Below are 19,951 nucleotides of genomic sequence, written 5' to 3' on the forward strand. Positions count from 1 at the left end.
TGCTTTTTCCTGTCTCAGTTATTTATGGCTAGTTCAGCACATCTTTAGTTCTACCATCTGCTTAGTAACCCAGTTACATAGCTCAGATTATTTTAATTAGACTTGTCATAGGTGATTCACTAGTTGTTTCAACAGTCAAAAAGTAATTCCTGAGCTAGACTATAACAGATTTTGCCAACTTTGACCTTCCATGACTGTTGCTTTTTTTTTCTGCTTCTTTTTAAAATAGAACATGTTTCTCCATTACAGATAAAGATGAGCCTACTTTCATTCTTGGCAATATAGTATTCTGTCCTTTGGGTTGGATTATAATCATTATGTTATAAACTGTGCGAAATGACTAATGCTAAATAGCTCTTCCCTGCCAACAATTTACAGCGGAGGATATGCTGAATACAAACTGAAGCGTGTAGGCTTTTCCACAAAAAATGTGCAAACTCAACAGGAACTGCATTCAAATGTAAACCACAGGAGAGCTATAATCTTTACTTTAAATTTATGTGCACTACTTCTTATTTAAAATCAACTAATTAACATGGCCATGCTTAAAAATAAAAGCAGATATTATTGTTGGATAGATCTCTGAGTTACTACTTATATTAGTGGAATTAATATGGAGTAGGAAGAGAAAAGGGGTGAGGGTACAACTAAAAATTAGAGGACTTAAACTAGATTATGCCATCAGTTGCAACAGGAGCTGTGTAAGATGGCAATATTTTGAACTCTGGTATCTTTTTTTTTCTTTTTTTTTTGAGGTAAAATCCACAGAACATAAAATTAACCCTTTTAAAGTACACAATACAGTGGCATTTAGTAATTCACAATGTTGCACCATCATCCCTGTCTCATTCTAAAACATTGTAGTATCCACAATGGAGTCCCCATACCTTTTAAAGCAAGGGTAAAGGATAAAACATGCTTATCTCCCAAAAGCTCCGTGCAACCATGAATCTGTCTTGTGCCTCTTTGAATTTGCCTATTCTGAATACTTCACATAAACGGAATCAGAGTATATGTAATATTTTGTGTCTGGCTTTTTTCATTTAGCATAATGCTTTCAAGGGTCATCTTTATCCACATTGTAATGTGCATGAGTACTTTATTCCATTTGTATGGCTGAATAATATTCCATTGTATAGATATACCTCATTTTGCTTATCCATTCATCTGTTAAGGGACATTTGTTTCTACCTTTTGGCTATGAACATATATGTATAAATACTGCTCTGAATACCTGTTTCCAGATATTTTGTGTATATTCCTAGGACTGGAATTAATGGTTTATATGGTAATTCTATGTTTAACCTTTTGAGGAATCACAATACTTCATTTATTTAAAATTCATTTATAAAACTTGCATTGTAATTCACAAATCACTTTCTCAATTATCTCAATTATTATAAAGATCAAAAGGCAGATACAGTTATCCATATCTTATAAAAACTAAGTCTTAAGTCCTAATTAATTTAAGTAATATACACAGTATTATTTAAAACTTTCAACATGATTATTTCTGAAGCTGACTCCAACTCTATAATTCTGTTACTTTAAAATTCTAGGTGATTCATAAGATATATCTGGCAGTTCTCCTTTTCAATGTGCAGAGTAACATCTCCAACTTGTCTAGTCATGGCACTGTTAGCCCATCTCTTATTGCTTTTTCTTATAATTTGGAAAAGAAAGAAAAGAGCAACTTATGTCGTGAGTCACCAGTGACAGTCTAGCTCACCTTTGGAGGAGAGCTTTTCACTTTGTGAATTTTATTGACTCTTGCCATCCTTTATAAAATTTGTTTAATCTCAACCTATAAATTATGATCTGAAGTTATGATTAAATCAGATGACAGGAGAAAGGAAGGAGGTGGGCAGGCTTAGATTATCCAAATGATAAGAACTAGAAATGGATTAAATCAATGGAAAACTAAAATGTTTAAGCCTTGCTTTTAAGCAAGCTACATTTACACTTTTGAGTATTAAAAAGGCACAAAAATGTGTGGCATGAAAACATGGCTAAATGGAAAATGTGAAGGGACACAGGGCAGATAATTCCTATAGCTGGCATGGTTTCTGTGTTTCTCTTTTTAACTCAAGTTATTTTCTGCTCTAACTGGATTTTTGGTCCATCTCCCTGCTAAACACTTCACATTTCAGTTCCCCTCTGAGCCTTTAGGGGAGATTGAAAGTAGCAGTTAAAGTTGGTTATGCCCAATAGTCAAGGCAAATTTTGTTTACAAGATGCTCCCTGTTACAGTGTTTGCATTGTCTAAATAACAGGTAATAAAATCTATCAGCTGGAAACCTCCCCTTGTTGTAAATGAACAGACTATTTTAATCAGAACCTACTGCTGAACAGCCTTTCAAGGGCAATCCAGTTTTAATATTAAGAAAGCTATCTGAAACCTTCAGATATAACAAATCTGTATTTATTGAATTGGTGGTCATGCACTCAGAACTCTGCTAGGCTCTATAATGGATAAAAAAAAAAAATTAAGTCCATGTTTCTGGGAATTTAAAATCTATTTGTGGTGACAAGCTAACCCCCATTTTTTAAATGGGTAAATATCATTTTATGGTTTTGAGTTTAAATGTAATAAGATCAAAGTTAGAGGAAATCATTTGAGCCTAGACACTGAAATACAGTTTCGATGGAGAACCAGATCTTGAATTGAGCCTCAAAAATTTTTGAAAATGTGAAATCATCAAGAAGATGACAGAGGAGATGGTAAAGACAATGTGGATAACAGAGAAAGAGATGGCTGGGATTCATGTGACTTAACAATTAGAAATAAAAATGTTCGGGAACGTAGGAAACAAGTGTACTGAAGGCTTTGCAAGCTATACAGAGTAGTTTAACTCACTGAGGAAGTCAATGTAGCTTAATGAACTTAGAACAAAACGAGGTTGATTTTGCATATGCTGGTTATGAACACAGTTCAAAACCGTTCAGAGAGATAACCAGGAAGCACAGAGATTATAACTTGCTGTAATCTAAGGGTGAAGAGATGGGAATCTAAATGACCCAGTGGAAATGAAATGGGAAAAAAAGGGGAAGGAAAGACACGGTTGACATTTAATAGGAGTGATATTCCCCTTAGCTCTTTTCTATTCTTGACCTCATTAACTGGTTTGTATGAGGACACATATTTCCATAGCAGAGATGAGGAAACTGAGAGGTTTTATGATCTGCAGAAGTTGGATAAAGATGAGATTTTTACCTTGATCTATTTGACTCCAAATTATATGCTATTTCCTTCTGGGACACTGAAAGTTGCTTTTCTTTCTATAGCTTCCAGGAAGGATAAAACATAAAATGAGTCTTGCATACTGATGATTCCAGTGTTTGTCATTACTCAGGAAAGTACCAACTGTTATGTGTGTGGATCACAAACCATAGCCATAATTCAATTAACACAGTTATATATTTACTTTGAAGTTGATAATGGCATTCCAGGTGATTCTACTTTCCCTCTTCACATGGTGCCATGTCCCCAAACCATGTCCCCAAAAGCCATGTCTTGCTTTTGTTGCCTTAGAGATAGTGGCCCCATTTTTTCACCAAGTTGAATGTGTATCGATGCTCACAGCACCCTCAGCTCCTCTCGTGAGTTTCACACCCCTTCCCTGCTCAACTTCAAATGTTTTCAGTTAGTTTTCAAAATCCAAAGATCTTATGCAAAATCTTCTCTGGTTTTGATAGAACAAGTTTTTTTTTTTTCATTTTTTTGGTATCTCTACCAAGTCTTTCGTGTCTATCAAGTCACCTCTCCTCCATGTTGATATCTCTTCTTCCCATTCAGTCTTCTAAAAATGTCTCCTCCAAGTCAGCCTGTCCTCTGCATATTATTGCACTACAGTTTTTTAACAGTGTTAGTGACTTGTTAAAGGCCTCTGTTCTTAGAATATCCATATACATTTGGTTTTTCTTTTTACAACTTAAAATCTTTGAGGGAAAGACAGTATGCAAATGTCAAATGCTTTATGTAGTAATTTGAGATTAAATGAGAAAAAAAAAGCCTCTAACAGCACTGGAAAAAAAAAAAACCCACACATTTAACGAGCACAAGCAATTTCAGTTTTCTTTAATTTTTGTCTCTTTGAGATCTTTTCTCCTCATATTAAACTATTCTGATAGACTCTGGCAATGAGAAGAAAAGAAAGATGTTAACTGCTATAGCCAATAGAATCTGCCCATTGTGGAAATGATTTTTGCTTTCAAGAATCAATACCAAAAATGTTCTTGTGAAAACCCTATGTTTTAGCTGTCACAAAGATGGTTTTTCTCCATTTTGCATTCTGTTCAGATTTTTTTCAGTGCTGTTCTAGTTGAAAGCTTGATAGTCTAATAGAGTTGCTTGTCATATAAAATGTGAGTATACAACTAGAGAAAAACTAATTTTTGTGGAAAATCATCCTGTAAAGGTATACATTACTTAAATGAATATAGACATACTATAATAAATTATGCCTTTTTATTGGAGCTTTAAATAATATCCAATATATTTTGAAGTTCAGAGTTCATTATCTATAATATTATCACTACTTTCTTTCAGGTTATAATAACATTGGAATATATTACAGTCACAGAATCTCAAGATCCAGAGGCCAATTAAAGTAGAGATATAAAAGAATTTTTTCATAATAGAATTTCAGTGTAATCTTGTGAGACACCTTTAGTCAGAGTGATGCCATTTGAGAATCCTTATTAACTTCACAAAAATTATATAAAAATAAATGAATCATGCCAAATAGAAATGAATAGAAGATTTATATAAATTATTTTGGGCATTATTGCTGTTTTTAGGAATTAAGAGCACTCTTAGTCATTTTCCCCATTGTACAGCCTACCTATATCCTTCCAGCCAAAAAGCTTTGTGCACACTATTTCTTCCATGAGAAATGTTTTTAGTTTGACTTAATATTGCTTCAGGTATCTGCTACTTCCTCCTCAGAGATGCTCTCACTCATTCTCCAGATCAATTATTATTTGTCAATAGATTTGTGCTCTGCTAGACTATTAAGCCTATGAGGACCAAGAGCAAGTCAACTTTCAGTGCCATATCTAACACAAAGTACATCAGCAATAAATATTTGGTAGTGAATTTAGGATATAACCAGCATATAAGCAGCAGCAGCATCATTATTCTCACCACCAGCAGCATTATTTGACTTCATCTCGTCTTTATAAGTATTCATGAATAAAAGGCTGTGGATATCAATGCCCCATTTTTACCAATTTACATTAAGAATGGAGATCTTTTTGTATTTGGCATTTGAAGAGGGCCAAAGGAGGTATCTTCATAGGTACATTTCCCATGACCACCTTAATGTTTATAACTTTTATAAGCACAATAAAACACGTTCTTTTTTTAAAGACAGCTCAAGTATAGAATATTGAATCTTTTAGGGGACACTGTTTCTAGATTGTCTGATCAATTTAATTTGTTTTATTATATTTTCCCATAAAACGAGCCTGCATTTATCCCTTCCCAGTATATATCTGTCTTTCTCATTAGAATATGAGACCAGTGGGGTGCCTGGCTGGAACAGTCAGTGCATATGACTCCTGATCTCAAGGTCCTGAGTTCAAGCCCCACGTTGGGCATAGAGCTTACTTTTAAAAAAAAAAAAAAAGATTATGAGACCAGTGAGATTTTGAACCCATGTCTGTCATTTTTACCAGGGCTTACCATTAGCCTTAAAAAAAGCAGGGCCTCAAAAACCAGGGAAACAATGAGTAGCTTTTATTTCATACAAACAGAGATAATGGAGTCAAACAGACCTGCTGGGAAAATTCTTTAAATATACAGAGGATGCCATTTAGATCAGTCATCAGGCAGACATGCCTGCAAGAGGAAAGGCCAACAATATATTGAAGTGATTTTATGATAGAAGAAATGGCATTAGGTTGCTCTTGAAACCCTACCAAAAGTTGAAAGACTTTGTGCCCTGAGGGTCCAGGAGCCTCCTTAGTGCAGGTTCAATGTAGAGTAGATTATTCATTTGTTCTATCATTCAGCAACTCTGTACTGACCATCTATCATTTGTCAGGTGTGATTCTAGTTGTGGGATACAACTAATCATTACTGCTGTTAATATAGCTTGATCAAATATTCAATGCACAAGTCACTAAATACTATGAATTACAGTCATAAGCAACCCACTTACCTTCCAAAAAAGGTGTCGATGATGTTATGGCTTGAATTCCTCATTTAGCTTGCCTTGCCCTGTTCCATTGAAGAGGACATGAAAACTACATGTTGAGGGTCAAGATGTTCCTCTTATCTAGCTCTCCATTCCCAGAGCCAAATGCAAAGTTTGGCATACTTAGGGAACTCAGTAAATGGGACTTCACAAGAAATGAATTTGTTTAAACCAGCTCAGTTTATTTGGGTGACTTTGAAGAAATCACATCACTCTTTAGCCTCAGTTTCTCTACCTAACAAGCGGGAAGATGTCTATTCCATAGTGGTTTTATTTCTTTTGAGGGATAAATAAATAAGATAATGGAAATCACTTAGTATAATTCTTGGAGTATAGTAAATACACAGAAATAATTAACTATTATTTTATTAGAAATAATTTTATTACTACTTTCATAATTATTAATAGTTTTTATGTCAAAGGATGATTTTGAAGATGAAATTAAACTTTGAAAGTGATTCTTTTTTAACTCTAAATAATGATTGATTAGCCTGAGGCAGGCTGACTCATGAATCACTATTTAAGAACCCTTTCCTTGAAAAATGTTGTTGGTAGTCTAAAGGATATCATTCAATTAAATTCTTCCCATGAAATCTAAAACATCACTAGTAGTGAGTGAGGCCACTGAGCAGGCTCATTAATTCTATCAGATGACTAAGGAACCATCTGGTGCCTGCCACCCATAATTGACATGGCAGCAAAAACAATCCACCATGATGATGGCCTCACAGTAGTTTCCAAGTTGATACATATTGTCTAATTTTAACTTGTATAGTAAAAATTAATCTCACCTTTTATCAATGTGCTTTTACAATTGGAAAAAAACAAAACAAAACAAAACAAAACCAAAGATGGACCAGTGACAGCACATGGCAATTTTTATCATTTGTAAAGAAAAGAGAAGTAATGTTGGCTACATGTTATTTGTAAGTACTTATAGACCCTTTGTGTAAAAATTTGTCAGGATGGAGGCTGATTCAACAACAATTTAATAAAATGTACAAAAATAGTAGTAACTACATTTTATATACTACTTAATGTGTGCCAGGCACACTATAAATCATTTAAACTGTATTATATTGTTTAACTATTTGGATAACATTAGTCACCACAAATTATCATCTTCATTTCACAGATAAGGAAACTAAGAACTGGGTGGGGTGGGGGGGGAATTCCTTAAGATCAAATACATAGTTAGTAAATAGCAGATAGGATATCAAAAATCAAAACAAAAAACAGGTATCAGTGATGTTCAAATCTCAGATCTTAATTATGACCCTGCATTAGCTCAAAATAATAGCTCTACCTAAATATATGTTATTAAAAGACTTTTTATAAGTAATCATTGAGATTTCTACTTTTTTAAAGGAACAATGTTCCTAAAAATCCTGAGTTATTAACCTGCATAACAGCTATATAATCAAAAAAATCCTCTTTAATTTGTGACTTCACTGATTTGTCAGATTTATCTGGTTTTCAATGTATTTCAGTCTTTTATTGTCAAACTTTCTAACAAGATCAAACTCATGAAAACAACACGACAGTTCTGACAGGCATCTGTTTACTTCTCAGTTTGTTTCTTTGTTCTGATTCACTGGTCTGAAGAATTCCGGATTTAAGTAGCAAAGAGGGCAAATGTGAACAGCACACTAAACTCTCCATCTTATTGGAACTCTTAACATTACATACTCTCAGTGGCACTTTCTAGTTGTAAATTAAATTATTCCAGAATAATTGTCTTTAAGACTCATAATGGGGGAGAAGGATTGTTACTGCATGTTGACTACACACAAGAGTTGATGAGCAATCAATGAGTGATCATCAGTGCACGATACTATCTCATTCAACAGTCCAGTGAAATACAGGAAAAAAAAGAAAACAAACACAAAGATAACTCATGGAGAAAAGAGATCAATATCAATTATGAAAAATTATGCATAAATAAAAATATTGCCTTTTACCAATTCAGAAGCTTCTGAAAGGTAATTTTCACCATCACTATTTTTTTTTTTTACATATTCCCAACACAGTGATACACTTTGATTAAAACAGTAAAAATAACTGGATTTAATGTTAAATGATTTTCACTCGACTTTTATGAAGAAAACATGTCATCAGTATTGACTGGTACCATGAATCTTATATAAAGAATGTTGGTGAGCTGTTCTAGAATTAGAGCCCATCCACCATCACTTGCATTTCCTATAACTAAGTGGGTTCTATGTCATGGAAGCTGATGCTTAGAAAGATTAAGACTCAATTTATTTTACTCGACTATATTTATGGAAATTAAAAGCTGGATAAGTCTTCGGAAATTCTCCTTCTATGTATAGACCAGAAAACTGAGGTTCTATAAGGTGAGATGGCTTGCTTAAGTTAATCAAGGCAATACCTCTTCTAAATTCAGGTATTCTACTTCCCATTTCCCAAACAGTGACCCATAAAATATGACCATAACAAGTGCTCTGAAAAGGAAGAATTCTAAGGAAATAAAATAATGGTAAGTATATCAATTAATGACTTCCATTTGAAATTACCATGTACTATATATATATATATATATATATTATATATATAATATATATATATGATATATATATTAACTATATATAATATATATATATCAACTATATATATAATATATATTGACTATACTAGATATATGTACTATATATAATATATATATTAACTATACATATAATATATATATTAACTATATATATAATATATATTAACTATAATATGTATAGTTAATACATTAACTATATATAATATATATTAACTATATATAATATATATTAACTATATATAATATATATATTAACTATATAGATTATTGATTTTTAATAGATAAGCTGTTCCCATAGTGTAAATATCAAAAAAATATACAAAATCATATAACCAAAAACATTTCCCTTTTATTCTTACTCTATCTGCTTAGTTACTGACTTTCCCCTCCATGTCTGACCTCAGGTGGTACTGCCATTAGGTTCTTAGATATTCTCCCAGAATGCTTTTATATAAAAGCAAATGTGAATAACTATTTTTTAAATGTTTATTTATTTTCGAGAAAGAGAGAGACAGAGTGTGAGCAGGGGGTGGGGGACAGAGAGAGAGGGAGACACAAAATCTGAAGCAGGCTACAGAACTGTCAGCACAGAGCACAATGTGGGGCTCGAACCAAAGAACTATGAGATCGTGACTTCAGCCAAAGTCAGACACTCAACTGATTGAGCCACCCAGGCTCATGAATAGTTTTTTTTTATTACAACCCTTTTAGACAATCGGTGGCACATACTTCAGGTATTTCCTTTTTTCATTAAACTATATGTATGGCAGATTATTCTATATCAGGATACAGAGCTTCCTCATTCTTTTGTATAGCTATGTTACTTTTTCTATCACGGACGTACTGGGCAATTATGGTATTTCCAAGCTTTTGCTAGTACATACAATGGACAATAAATAGCTTTGTACACATCACCATTTCGTACATGTGTATGTATAGAATAAACGTGTAGAAGTAGAATATCTGGGTTAAATGTATGTGCACTGGTAATTAGTAAAACACAGAAGTTGTACTAATAATGTGTGAAAGTATCAGTCTTTCCACAGGTACAGAATTGACACAACTTAGAATCTTCTAATCATGTCATTTTTAAAAAAAGGCATTCGAGCATTGTTCCAATATGTTTTTCTCTTATTAGAGTTAAGTTTAAGCAACTTGCCATATGTTTAAGATCATTTTTCTTTCCTTTTCTGTAAACTTACTAGTCAAAGGTTCCACTATTTCCGATTATTTTGTTATAAATTTGTAGGCATTCTTTATATATTAGAGAGAATGGTACTTTGTATTTGATAGTAAATGAAAATATTTTCACAGTTTGTTATTATGTTTTGAATTTGTTTGAACATCTTTGTTATATAAACTTATAAAATGTGGTGATACTTATCATTTTTAAATGGATGTGGGATTTAGAAACATAGAAAGATCTTCCTTATTAGATTAAATCTTTGATCTATTTGTAATTTGCCTTAGCCTATAGTGTGAGTCATATATTAATCTTGATTTTTTTCTGTCCAGCTGTCTGTCCATTTGTCAAAGCACAATATAATAAATAGGTCATCTTTTACTACTGATCTGAGATGCCATGTCAAATCATATGCTAAATTAACTTATGTGACTGAATTTATTTGTGGTCTTTATTTTGTTTCATTGGCCCCTGTAAGCTTATGTGTCAGTACTACACTTATTTATTAGAAACTTATACGAAACATTGAAAAAAGAAATTGAGGAAGACAGCAATAAATAGAAATATATCCATGCTCATGGATTAAAAGAATTAATATTGTCAAAATGTCCATATTACCCAAAGTGACCTACAGATTTGATGCAATCCCTGTTAATATTATAATGGGATTTTTTTTTCATGAAAATAGGATAAACAATCTTAAAATTCATAAGAAATAGTGAAAGACACAAAACAGTCCAACAATGCTGAGCCAAAAGAACAAGCTGGAGGCATCATGTTACCTGGTTTCAAAATATGCTATAAATCTATAACAATCAAAACAGCATGTGCCTGACATAAAAAGAAATACATATACCAATGGAACACAATAGCTCAGAAATAAATCCATGCATTTACAGTTAATTGATCTTTGACTAAGTTTCCAAGAATATGCAATGAGTAAAGGACAGTTTCTTCAATAAATGGTGGTGGGAAAACTGGATATCTATATGCAGAAGACTGAAATTGCACTCTTTTTTCACACTGTACACACAAATCTAGTCAAAATGGATTAAAGACTTAAATATAAGACCAGAAACTGAAAAGATGATGGAAGAAAATATAGGAAAAAGTTTCTTGACATTCATTTAGGCAATGATGTTTTTAATATGACTCTAAAAGCACAGAAACAGAAGCAAAAACAGACAAATGGGATTGTACCAAATTAAAAGGCTTTTGCACAACAAACAAAAACAACCAAGTGAAGAGACAATCTACAAAACAGGAGAAAATATTTGCAAACCATACACCTGACAAGGGATTAATATCCAAGATATATAAAGGAACTCAACCCAAGAGCAAACAAACAAACCAATTAAAAAACAGGCAAAGAGGGGCGCCTGGGTGGCTCAGTTAGTTAAGCATCCAACTTTGGCTCAGGTCATAATTACACAGTTCACGAATTGGAGCCCTGCGACGGGCTCTGTGGTGACAGCTCAGGACCTCGAGCCTGCTTCAGATTCTGTGTCTCCCTTTCTCTCTGCCCCTCCCCCACTCATGTTCTGTCTCTCACTCTCTCAAAAATAAACATTAAAAAATTTAAAAGTAAATAACTAAAAATAAAAACAGGCAAAGGACCTTAATAGACATTTTTCAAAAGAATATAGACAGATGTCCAACAGTTATATGAAAAAATTACTCAAAGTCATTAATCATCTGGAAATGCAAATCAAAACAATGAGATACCACCTCACATCTGTTAGAATAAAAAAGATAAGAAATAACAAGTGTTGGTGAGGATATGAAGAGAGAGGGAACCTTTGTACACTGTTGGGAATATAAACTTGCACAGTCATTATGGACAGGTATAGAGATCCCTCAAAAAATTAAAAATAGAACTGTATGATCCAGCAATCCCACTTCTGGGTACATATCCAAAAGAAGGGAAATCATCTCCTCAAAGATTTATCTGCACTCCATGTTCATCACAACATTATTCACAATAACCAAGATATGAAATCAACCTACTTGTTTATTGACCAGTGAATGGATAAAGAACATATGGCATATTTATGCAATGGAATATGTTCAGCCATAAAAAAGAAAGACGTCCTGTTTGTGACCATAGCAATGAACCTGGAGGACATTATGCCAAATGGAATGAGCCAAGCACACAAAGTCAAACACTGTATCATTTCACTTATACATAAATCTGAAAAAGTCAAACTCAGAAGCAGAAAGTGGAATGGTGATTGCTAGGAGCTGGGGGTGGAGGAAATGAGAAAATGTTGGTCAAATAATATAAACTTTCCGTTATACAGGGTGAACACATTTTGAAGAGGTAAAGTACAGCACGGTAACTATAGTTAATAACACTGTACTATATAACTGAAACTTGTTAAGAGAGTAAATTTTAATTGTTCTTACCACACACCAAAAATGATAACCGTTTGAGATGATGGATATGTTAAGTAGCTTGATGGTGGTAACTATTTTACAATGTACACATATATCACAATATCAGGTTATACACTGTGAATATATGTAACTTTTATTTGCCAATTATATCTCAATAAAACTAGGGGGAAAAAGTAAAAAAGAAAGTAAAAAAAAAAGGGGGGGGGACTTAGGTCCCTGAAAAAGTGAGATTGCACACATTGTTTTCCCCTTATTATTTTTAATTTTTTAGAATTTTCCTAACTATTTTAGTTCTTTTTCCACATAAATTTTAGAATTAGTTCATTTAGTAAAAAAATTAAATAAAATAATAATAATAGTAATAAATAGCCTAAATAGCCTACCGGTGTCTGGTATTTTCATTGGTACTGTATTACCTTATGAATAAACTTAAAAATAACTGTATTTTATTTTTTTAATGTTTATTTATTTTTGAGAGAGAGAGAGAGCGTGAACAGGAAAGGGGCAGAGAGAGAGGGAGACACAGAATTGGAAGCAGGCTCCAGGCTCTGAATTGATAGCACAAACCCGATGCAGGGCTCGAACTCATGAGCTGTGAGATCATGACCTGAGCTGAAGTTGGATGCTTAACTGACTGAGCCACCCAGGCACCCTTACAAAAATAACTGTATTTATTTTAATGTGTCATTCTAGTCAAGAATATATCTTTCCTTCCTTTCAAGACTTCGTGTTGGCAATGATTGTTTAAAAGTTTGTTTCCTAGAAATCCTGTGCATTTCATATTGTGCACATTCCTAGAAACAGCTATTATGTTGGTATTTTGAACGAGATAATTTATTCCAGTATATTGTATATGAAAATTATTAATTTATATATATTGATTTGGCACATCTATGTCCTATAATATTGCTTTATATTTGTGTTAGGTTTTTAGTTAATTCTCTTGGGTTTTCCAGGTATACAATTGTGCCACCTTCAAATTTAATAGATTTGTCCACTACTTTATTTTTTCTTCTAAGTTTTTTAAATTGTATTGACTAGTACCTAAATATTTAATAATAGCAATAAAAGTGGTCACTTGTCATTCTTTTTTTTTTTTTTTTTACGGTAATAGACATGTCTCCAAATGATTCCCCATCAAGCATGATGGTGGATTTGGGGCTGAGATTGATATATTTTATAGAGTGAAAGAAATACCTATAGAACCATGTTATGCTTATTGTTTTTATCCAAAATGTTGTTAAATTCTCAGTTACTATAGAAATGATATGTGATTTTTCTTATAAATTTTGGTAAATTATGTTAATATTGAAACATTCTTCATTTCTTGGGAAAAATAACACTCAAGACAACTACATTTTTAAGAAGCTGTCAGTTTCTGTATATTAATATTACATTAATAATTTTCACACAACTGTACATAAAGTTGCTCTATAATTTTCTTTTTTGATATAGTTATCAGATATTTGTATCCAGGTTATACTTATTTTTACAGGATTTAGAAATATTTCTTCTTTGTGATAGTTTAACTGTGTTTTGAGTAAGCTTTCAGTTCATACAGAAATTAAATTTGCTACAATACTGTATCTTTTTTGTTTTCTAATTAATAGATGTTTACTGTAACTTAATTGGCAATCAGAATGCTTGAGCTTTTCAAAGTTCAAACCTATTGTAAAAGCATGGAATTTATCTTTCTAAGTGATATTATGAGCATATTCATATGAACCAATCCCCTTTTACACATACTGTTAATTACTAAAGAAGGGGATGGGAGAAAAATATGGATTCACTTCCTATTCATCATGATAGACAACAAAAGAAGAGAGAATTCAATAAAGGAATGATAACATAAAAGAAAATAGCTCTGAACTTCACCCCTTAAAACACTGAGTAGATATTTTTATTAAGTTGTTCTATCAATGTGTTGAAAGTTAATTTATCATTAAAAACATCTGAGGTTTTTTTCCTTCAGATTTTAACCAATCAGAGCACATATATGTTCCCTGCAATTTGGGAAAACAGTGAATTATTCCCTTACTTCTTGTGAGAAAATGATGCCATTTGTCACAGGCTGGCTAGCTGCTTTCACTGGGCATTTGGATCAGTCTTCCCTCTATGGTTTGGCCAATGAAGAAATATTTCCTGGTGACACATTTCAGAGACAGCTGGTATGGAATCTTCTTAACAGAACAAGATGAGAGAAGCTGCAAACCATAGTCCATTTCTCTTTAGGCTTCCTGCATCTGAGGGAATTGTGTGGCCTCAATTTCAAGTAAGTTTGAAGATGTGAGTGTTAACTCATTGTGTAGAAATTTTAATTTCTGGGTTGACATTCTATTTTACACATGAATGATCAAAATTTTGGAAACTGCACAAATTATAATCCAAAAAAAGGGGAAGCACTAGTTTCAATTAGCAAATTTAGAGGGAAACTGAGTTTTATGACATTGAAAGGGACAGAGGATTATATGATTATACCCATGGATCCCAAATGCTCAATTTTATGCTTACAATGTCTGAAATCTTGCATAATTTTATCTATTTATTAGAAGCTAGACATTCAAAAACAAAACAGACAATCACTTTGTTTCATACATATGTTATTGGTTTTTTTTATGTCACTGACAGGAATTTTTTCTTACATTAAAAAAGACCATTGCAGTCTGGATTGTCTATTTTCATTCAAGATTTCTTCTAATTAAGAATTTTTTTTCTTGCATCAGAAACAAGACACCTTGGGGCACCTGGATGGCTCAGTCAGTTAAGTGCCCAACTCTTTTTTTTTTAACATTTTTATTTATTTTCGAGAGACAGAGAGAGACAGAACACAAGCAGGGAAGAAGCAGAGAGAGGAAGACACAGAATCAGAAGCAGGCTCCAGGCTCTGAGCTGTCAGCACAGAGCTCAATGTGGGGTTCGAATTCACAAACCACAAGATCATGACCTGAGCTGAAGATGGACGCTTACCCGACCGAGCCACCCAGGCATCCCTAAGTGTCCAATTCTTGATCTTAGCTCAGGTCATGACTCATGGTTTGTGAATTCGAACCCCACATTGGGCTCTGTGCTCATGGCATAGAGGCTGCTTAAGATTCTCTCTCCCTCTCTCTCTCTGCCCCTCCTCTGCGTATGCTCTCTCTCAAAATAAATAAACTTAAAAAAAAAAGAAACAAGGCTCCTATGAAAAGAAAAAAAATCACTCAAGAAAAAAAAATAATAAAGCTCTTTAAAATAATTACATCCCATTTCCATTTGGAAATCCAAAAGGCAGATGTCATCCTTTACATTGACAGATGCCACGGAATGCACTAATCCACACAGGCTTCTCTTTCTACAACATATACAACAAAGTGTTTCAAAACACAGTTTGTTTCAGACAAACTCTTTAATATAAATATATATGTCTGACATCTGTGTTTTACAGGTAGTCCTTCTACAAGCAATTGACTCTAATATTTTCCTAGACAACAATCCTAAATTGCCGAAATATTGGAAGATACTATTGAATAGTGTTTTCTTACCCTGGCAGTAGATTGATTTTTTGAACAAGGTGTGGCAAATTCTAATTTGGGGGCTACAAGGGATTATTGATATCCTATACATATTTAACTTCCTCAAATACAATGTTTAACAAAAAAAGGGATGAAAATAACCATATACTTTATAGGATGTAATGCTTATAAATCAGAATATACCTTAGCTATTTAAAAGCATTCTTTGGTATTGATGAATGAAAATCTCTGCTCTGTATTATTTTATGGAGCTGCTGCTCACCATGCAAGTATCCAAGAATGAGAAAACATATCTAACCCATTGTGTCTTATAGCAAGGAAAAGAGTGACCATTTTGCATGGGGTGGAGAATAGGATAACTCAGCTAGTATAGTCACAAATACCAAACACTTAGATTTTAGCAGGCAACTGATACCAATGAAAATATTATTGTTACAATGCACAGCAAAACACCTATACTGAAAATTTTGTTCATTCGGATTTAGATGGAGCTGTTTCCCAACTTATTTCATTAAAAAAAATCAATAGTTTTGTTGAATCTAACACGGGATAGAGTAGGATATATGGGATTATAGATGAGAGTTTTGAATATTTCAAAACAATGAAGCAAGCAATACTCTTATACATGTTGGCACAGGGTAACCAGTTCCACATATTTGTAAAGCCCTCTCAACATTACTTGTCATCATTTTGATGGACATATTATCTGACTTAGAAAAATGTACTCAGAATATATACTTTAGATGCAATCACATATATTCATGAAAAAAGTAAGCTTAAGAATATCATTGTCTGCATTTTTATAAGAACAAAAGATTAGAAAACCCTAGATGTAGTTTAGTAAAGCTGAATAAATTATGGTAATTGATAAAAGAGAATACTATCATGTAGCCACAGGGAGTAGGGGGAAGAGACAGCTCACTACGCAGTGATACAGGAAAAACTTTAAGATGTGTCATTAAACCAAAATAAGGAGGAGAAAACTGAATTTAATTTAGCACCATTTGTATGAAAATGACAAAATGAGATTGGTATAGACATATTCCTAAGTAAGTTTAGTATAACCTATTTCTTCAAGGAATCCCAAAGAGCTGTTCTCTGGTCAGAGTAACTCAGAGACTGTGAAAGTAGCTGGGAATTAAGGGAGGGACAAGACACAAGAAAGTGTGTGGAACACATTCTGGAGGCAACTTCCTTTCTAGTGAGAACTGAGATGGTGGTTCTGGGCAAACAGCCACAGAAGAGTCTTTAGTCAAGTATCTAGTTTTTGTTTACATCAGCTTTAAACAGGCATATATTATAAACATTGGGGTACACGTGCTCCTATGCATCAGTACTCCTGTATATCCTTGGGTAAATTCCTAGCAGAGCTATTGCTGGGTCATAGGGTAGATCTATTTTGAAATTTTTGAAGAACATCCACACTGTTTTCCAGAGTGGTGGGAGGGAGGGGAGGGTGGGTGATGGGTATTGAGGAGGGCACCTGTTGGGATGAGCACTGGGTGTTGTATGGAAACCAATTTGACAATAAATTTCATATTTAAAAAAAATAAAAATGAAATAAAATAAACAGGCATATATTCAGACTGATTCCTTCTCTTTCAGCAGAGATCTCCTTGAAGTATAAATCTGAACTTTCAGCTATCTTTCATATTAAGGAGAAAAAAAGAAAACTGTCCAAACACAGGTTTTCTTCAACCGTGTTCTTTATCTATGTTCCTTGCAATCTTGTCTTATCTCAATTTGACAGGACACACATCTGGTACCTAGCTGTGGTGCTTATTCACCAAGAGAAGCTAAGAAGAGAATTGGTTTATGGTTGGCACTGACATTTGACCCATCCTAAGGGCTCAACATGACAATTAAAGTTAATGTTCTCTGATTAGTCTTTTGTCTCCTCCCAGTAGACCAGATTTAAAGAAAATTAGTTTCTCAAGGGTGATGCAACAAACATTAGGGTAACTATGATAAATGCAATTATCTAATGTTATTGAATTTGTCACTAGCTTAAGGAGGTGGTTCTAACCCATGTTATGTGTGTTTAGTGAAAGAGTGAGTGAGGAGCAAATGAGTGTGTGTGGGGGGGGGGGGGGGTACGGTGCTTGGCTTGTTGTCCTTGTTGGCTGCTCCCTGGGCCAGGGGAACTGAGCCACAACCATGACATTGAGGTGGAGAGCAAAAAAGAGCAACTGAGGTTTCAATCTGCCTATGACAAACAGGCTCTTCATAACACACTGGAATGAAAACATAGGAACCACATCAAAGATGGCTTTCACGGGTTGTGGGACTTGGTCCTGTCACTCCAAGGACAGCAGGCACTCTGGGCCAAAATCCCAGACAAAGCCACAGAGTATATCCAGCATACGCAAAGGAAAAACCACACACACCAGCAGGATACTGATGACCTCGAGTGGCAGAACGCTCTTTTGGAGCCAGCAAGTCCTTGCGTTGGAAGAGGCGAGGTCGAATGTCCAAATTCAGACCAACTACCCCTGCTCAGACAACCATCTGTACACCAATGCCAAGGGCAGCACTACTCATACCTTTGATAGACGCTCAGACTCCAGCTCGATGTCAGAGTCCAAAGCAGGAAGAAGTATCAGAGGGAGGCCAGTTAAGCTCCGCCAGACAGGCCAGCAATACAAACTGTCTCCTCCAGCATCTCACCCTACTTTCTTTCAGTTTATGCTTAGAATCTTCAGAACTGTATTAGAGACTCTTTTTTTCCTCTTACTCCCTTTTTATTTTTAAGTTACTTTTTACATAGAAGCTCTTAGGCAACAGCTCTCCTTCTCCTTCCCCATTTCCACCTTATTGATTTATTTGTTTTTTAACATTTCCCTTCAGGGATTCCCTGTCCACACTAGGAATTTTTAAGCCCAAACAACGCAACTTGGCAGCTTTTTTTCTCTGTGGAGGACACATGGCCACCTGGACCTCTGAGCACATAGTGCCGTGACTATGGATACAAGCTCCTCCAGCCCTCCAGGGCACCGGCCCAGGGGAATCCTGCCTCTCTGTCTTTCCTCCCAGGCCATTCTCAGCTCTGTTTGATAGACTTTGTGAATCTGTGGACTGCTCTACTTCAAGAAGATGACCACTTTTGGGTGCCTGGGTGGCTTAGACAGTTAAGTGTCTAACTTTGGTTCAGGTCATGATGTCAGAGTTCGTGAGTTTGAGTCCCATGACTGGCTCCGTGGTGACAGCTCAGAGCCTGGAACCTATTTCAGATTCAGTGTCTCCCTCTCTCTCTGCCCCTCCCTGACTCACACTCTGTCTCTCTCTCAAAAATAAATAAACATTAAAAAAATTAAAAGACAAAAAAGAAGAAGATGATCAGTTTGGAGTGATCAGCATTAAACCCCCTTCTTTTAATGATTTTTTTTTTCCTAAAAAGCTATTCATCGCTGGTATTGAAAGACCAGACCCTTGAAGAAGTTTGCAGTATAAGAACAAATGGGGACAGATTTGCAGCACAGAGACTTTGGCTTGTCTCACTCCTGCTTCTCTCAGCTACCTTAGGGAGGGCCACACGTCACATGTAGTATATGTGGGGGACAGCTGGCAGCGGTAAAGTGGAAGCCACGTGGGGTAGAGGGGCGCAGTAGTGGATGGGACAAGGAGGGAGGATCGGGTCAGGTAGAAGTTTTGTACTGACAGCCACTGATGATGTTTTGGTATTTATCTCCTGCTACTGACTGGTATTTGAATCTGAGTGAACTGTCCCTATTTCTGATAATGTAGGTATTGCTAAGTGACAGATTCATAAAGTAATGATCAAATCTTAAAAAAAGAATTTGTTACTAAGCATTGGTTCCATGGATAAGAGCCATTACTGGAAAGCCCCTCTTTTTCAACAGTTGTTTCCTTGCTACACAAAAGTCATTGCATGACTGATCGAAACTTTGAAGAGGTTATTTGCTTCTAATTAGAGGTGGATGGATAGTCTGAATTCTTAGTAGTTCACTCATCAGTATTTTCTTCATTTTCTCCATGGAAAGAACACAAATCGTTTCATTGGCCAGTTTTCTGTTGATCTCCTACACAGTTCTTCTTTGATCTATATCATCCTTATGTTTTTCTAAATCTT

The 19,951-nt window shown here is 34.5% G+C and overlaps 1 pseudogene; it reads left to right on the forward strand.

Moving 5' to 3' along the window:
* The window catches only part of LOC132680381 (protein max pseudogene), an 86,280-nt pseudogene extending 67,801 nt beyond the window's left edge, over nucleotides 1-18,479 (forward strand).
* Nucleotides 18,480-19,951: the final 1,472 nt, after the last annotated feature.

The sequence above is a fragment of the Panthera onca genome, chromosome A1, assembly GCF_046562875.1.
Source record: "Panthera onca isolate mPanOnc1 chromosome A1, mPanOnc1 haplotype 2, whole genome shotgun sequence".
Lineage (NCBI taxonomy): Eukaryota > Metazoa > Chordata > Mammalia > Carnivora > Felidae > Panthera > Panthera onca.